Source organism: Empidonax traillii, unplaced genomic scaffold (assembly GCF_003031625.1).
Source record: "Empidonax traillii isolate 1590-97213 ecotype Southwest subspecies unplaced genomic scaffold, ASM303162v1 scaffold2020:size47286, whole genome shotgun sequence".
In the NCBI taxonomy this organism is placed as follows: Eukaryota; Metazoa; Chordata; class Aves; order Passeriformes; family Tyrannidae; genus Empidonax; species Empidonax traillii.
In genome coordinates this window covers 20,095-25,128 of record NW_020957213.1, presented here as the reverse complement: position 1 = coordinate 25,128, position 5,034 = coordinate 20,095, and the positions used below count along the sequence as shown (strand labels likewise).

Here is a 5,034-nt window from a genome sequence, read left to right as displayed (position 1 = left end):
ATATCGGCCGTACGGGGAAGCTCCACAATCCAAGGAGCTCTGAGCGACCCCAGAGCTCCCCCAGCCAAAGGAACCTCCCAGCCCCACGGGCATCGAGGTGCCCACCACGCTCTCCTGGGGGCAGGAGCTCAGGATGGGGCCCGGGAAGACGATGGACACGGGAGGAGGGTAGACCACGGCCCGGGAGTCCCCGCAGGAGGTGACACAGGGCTGGCTCCAGGCGTCGGCCACCGGCTGGGGACAGCTCACCTCGCAGGCAGAGAAGCTGCTGGAGGGGCACAGCTGCCTGTAGAAGGACATCCTGCTGGCTGGGATTGAGTCTGGAACACACAGAGAGAGAGGGGAGAACAGGGGGGTTGGCAAAGGGGAGCCTCGTTCAGTCAAAGCAAGAAGTTCCCCTTGCAATCCCAGCGTGGTTTGGGCTGGAAGGGACCTCAAGGATCCTCTCCTTCCAAAGGCCTGCCATGGATTAGGCTGTGGCAGATTAGGTGTTCGAAAGAAATTGCTCCCTGGGAGTGGGGAGACCCTGGCACAGGTTATTCCAGGGATGTCCCTTCCCTGGAAGTGTCCAAGGCCAGGTTGGACGGGGCTTGGAGCAACCTGGGCTAGTGGAAGGTGTCCCTGCCCATGGCAGGGGGTGGAATGAGATGGGCTTTAAGGTCCCTTCCAACCCAAACCATTCCATGATTTCTGATTCCATGAAGTCTGATGCTTCCCCTGTAAATCCCATTCCCTCCAAACCCTGCCAGGATGAAAGAACCACCAGAATCCTTTTATTTTCATGAAAAGAAACATTCTACTGATAACAGGCAAAGCCACGTGAAGTGCTCAGCCATAAGCACATTAAACCCACCATTCAATGATTCTATAAACCTCAATCTTTAAACTCCCTTCCAACCCAAATCACACCATGAATCCAAAACTCTTATTAAAGTGGCTTTTGAGTCAGACTTACCTGGTTGAGCACCAAGGAGAAGCCAAGAGGAGTGGATTGAAGAGCCCCGTGCTTGGAGCACTTTTATACTGTTCTCCAGGGTCTGAGCCACCCTTTGGGCATTCAGCCCTTCCCAGTTACACACCAAACTTCCCTGCATTTGTCACGGCAGCGGGTGGAGGGATCCTTGCAGATTGTTTGCTCTTGGGCAACCAGGAGCTGAGTGGTATCACAGCCCACGGGAACCTTTCAGCTCAAAACAAGGTTGGGATTCACCCTTACATGGTTTCTTTCTGCTCAGCACAAAAAGTGAACTTCCTCCTTCCACTTGCCCGAGCTTCCAAGCACAAAAGTCCAAAATGTGCCACTTTGGTCCAAAATATCCCATGTAAAATCCTGCTCTCGTTACAGGATTTGACATTAAATGCATTTACAAGTGAGGAATTATGGCCAGCTCCTCACCCAGAACACAGAACAAAGTGAAGGGGTAAAACACTGGGTCCTCCTGCGCCCGAATTTGATGATCTTAAAGGACTTTCCACTCCAAAATGCAGCTCACGGGGTTTGTTTTAATTGCAGGGCCGAGTTGGGTTACACGTGATGGTTCCCTCCTGGCAGCAGGAGCCGTGGAAGGAGCCCTGTCCCTGCCCTGCTGAGGGCTGTAATCTGCATTCCTGTGGCTTCTCCAGGTGGGATGGAAATGCTCTGTCTCCACTGGCCTTTTGTTATAAACACACACACGTTGCCTGGTGTTGCTCCTCAACCTACTTTGGGAAGGAGAGTTTTGGCCCTTCAGGGGGAAAACCCAACCTGGAAAACCCAAAAAATGGCACGGAGTGCAGACCCAGGGCAAGGTGGAGATTAAGGCCCAGGGGGGGTCTGGAGCTGATTTCCACTACCCAAAAATCTGGGGAGAGGTTTTTTTGGTGCCCTCACTGTCCTGCCTTGGGGTGAGGACAACCCTCCCCAGGAGGCCCCATCCTGGTGGGGTCTGATAATCCTTCCTTTCACCAGCCCTGACCCCAAGTTGGTTTCGCTCCTTGGTTTTCCTGGCAGGGCTGACTCGGAGCTCTCTGTTTTCGTGGTATCTGTTTCCATGAGCCAAGAGATAATAGAATTATAATTATAAATAATAACACTCCCAAGTACAAGACATGCCCGGGATCTCCTCCCAGAGGCTCATTTCGTTGCCAAGGGATGGTTGGTAAATCATTTGGCCTCTGTCTTAATCACCTCTGTTAGAAAATCATCAGCAGTGATTCCCCGTTTCACGTGGGTGTTACAGGCTTGAAAAGAGCAGGGTTTGACCTGCTGGGGAAAAATAAAATGCTTTTGTGTTTCAATATGAAAGTATTTATATATAAATATATATATATAATACATATAAAAGTATAAATTGAAATATTTAAATATATTAAAAATATTAAAATATATTAAATATATATAATATATATATAAGATATTTTAAAATATATTTAAAATATTAAAATTATGGTTTAATGCTTAATAAACCTGGGTTTTCTGGTTGCCAGAACATTTTCTGTGGGCTCAGCACCTTTCAGAGGGAAGGTCTGTACCAGTCACAGATTCTCCTGAGCTGGGAGCGATGAGTGGTCCTTCCAAAAGGAAAACAAAGATCAGCAGGTGCCTGCTTTGTGGTGAATACCTTTTCCCCAAAACTTCTGAATCATCCTTTTCTTCGTCCTCACCCAAAAGTTTTCTTCCCCCTCAGACTCGAAATGACCTCATCCTCTGTAACTCCTTCCCTGGAAATCACATTTGCTTTGTGATCACAGCAGTTTAATACCTCCCATAATTATTTCTCAATCTTAGTGTTTCCTTATCTCAAGACAATGCAAAATCCTTGTTTTTTCACCCCCTTTATACACAACCACTCATTTGTCCAACACCCAAATGAATTGGGCAATTTTTTTTATTGTTGATTTCTTAATGGGATTATTAAAAGTCTGAGGCAAAATAACGCACCTGTTGATTCAGAGGGAAAGCTGGGAGGAGCCCTTGGCACATCCTTTCATCTCCTGCGCCGACACTGAGTCAAGGACCATTGTCTGGAGAGCTGGAAGCAACAGAAAAGAGGATGGAGAGGCTGGACATGACCCAGCCCAGAACCCCTTCCCTGTGGCAGGAGGGCAGGGGGGGGATTCTGCCCCTCTGCCCCCTCAGCTGAGACCCCCCCAGACCCAGAGGGGCTGAGCAGGGGGATGGAGCAGCTCTGATCCATCAGAAAGGCTGGGAGAGTTTGGGATTGTTCAACCCCTGATTGGGGCCTTCCAGGACCTGAAGGGGCTACAAGGGATGTGGGGAGAGATTTTGGGCAAGGGATGGAGGGACAGGAACAGGAGGAATGGGTTCAGACTGACAGAGGGAAGGGTTAGATGGGATATTAGGGATAAATTGTTCCCTGTGAGGGTGAGGAGACCCTGGCAGAGGTTGCCCAGAGAAGCTGTGGCTGCTCCATCCCTGGAAGTGTCCAAGGCCAGGTTGGAGCAACCTGGGCTAGTGGAAAGTGTCCCTACCCATGGCAGGGGGTGAAAAGAGATGATCCTTAAGGTCCTTTCCCACCCAAACCATTCCAGGATTCTATAACGTGGCTTTGGGCAAACGTTGCTCTGTCTTGGCATTTATAACCCTGTGAAAAACCAGCAAACACCAAGAAATGGCCAGGCCAGGTGGAGGCATTGGCTAAGTTATAACACAGCAACCTAATCTGAAAAGTTTATTTGAGGATCCATCTCCCTGTGTCTCCCAGCAAAGTTGTCAGAGTCAAAACAAAGGTGGAAATCACCCTCCCTGTTTGACAGGCACGGAGTCTCCGGGCTGGGATGGAGATTTAAAACCATCTGAGGTGGAGCTGCTCAGGAGAAACAATGACCCCAATTACCTTGATTGAGTGACAGGTGCAAAAAAAAAGTGTATTTGAGGGACAAGGAGGCACAAGGGAGGCCAGGAAAGGTTCACTTCCCCCCCGGGGCAAGCTGAGGAACTGTATAAAAAGCACCTGCAGCCCAGAGCCTTCAAACCACTTCGGATCTCAGCTCTCTCCTGCTGGGTTCCAAGCACAGAGCTCTTCAGTCCACTCCCCGTGGCTTTTCCAGTGCTCAACTGGGTAAGTCTGACTTAAAAGCCACTTTAATAAGAGTTATGGATTCATGGAGTGGTTTGGGTTGGAAGGGAGCTTAAAGATTGAGGTTTATAGAATCATTGAATGGTGGGTTTCATGTGCTTATGGCTGAGCACTTCACGTGGCTTTGCCTGTTATCAGTAGAAGGTTTCTTTTCATTAAATTAAAAGGATTCTGGTGGTTCTTTCATCCTGGCAGGGTTTGGAGGGAATGGGATTTAGAGGGGAAGCATCAGACTTCATGGAATCAGAAATCATGGAATGGTTTGGGTTGGAAGGGACCTTAAAGCCCATCTCATTCCTGCCCCTGCCATGGGCAGGGACACCTTCCACTAGCCCAGGTTGCTCCAAGCCCCGTCCAACCTGGCCTTGGACACTTCCAGGGAAGGGACATCCCTGGAATAACCTGTGCCAGGGTCTCCCCACTCCCAGGGAGCAATTTCTTTCGAACACCTAATCTGGCACAGCCTAATCCATGGCAGGCCTTTGGAAGGAGAGGATCCTTGAGGTCCCTTCCAGCCCAAACCACGCTGGGATTGCAAGGGGAACTTCTTGCTTTGACTAAACGAGGCTCCCCTTTGCCAACCCCCCTGTTCTCCCCTCTCTCTCTCTCTGTGTGTGTGTGTGTGTGTGTTCCAGACTCAATCCCAGCCAGCAGGATGTCCTTCTACAGGCAGCTGTGCCCCTCCAGCAGCTTCTCTGCCTGCGAGGTGAGCTGTCCCCAGCCGGTGGCCGACGCCTGGAGCCAGCCCTGTGTCACCTCCTGCGGGGACTCCCGGGCCGTGGTCTACCCTCCTCCCGTGTCCATCGTCTTCCCGGGCCCCATCCTGAGCTCCTGCCCCCAGGAGAGCGTGGTGGGCACCTCGATGCCCGTGGGGCTGGGAGGTTCCTTTGGCTGGGGGAGCTCTGGGGTCGCTCAGAGCTCCTTGGATTGTGGAGCTTCCCCGTACGGCCGATAT

General features: G+C 50.7%; 1 protein-coding gene and 1 long non-coding RNA gene across 2 annotated transcripts in view; one reads left to right on the top strand and one right to left on the bottom strand.

The window, feature by feature from the left end:
* Positions 1-5,034, top strand: part of LOC114071439 — a 19,736-nt gene that overhangs the window by 3,830 nt on the left and 10,872 nt on the right. The window lies entirely within an intron of this gene.
* The window catches only part of LOC114071437 (scale keratin-like), an 11,295-nt gene that overhangs the window by 414 nt on the left and 5,847 nt on the right, over positions 1-5,034 (bottom strand). The window lies entirely within an intron of this gene.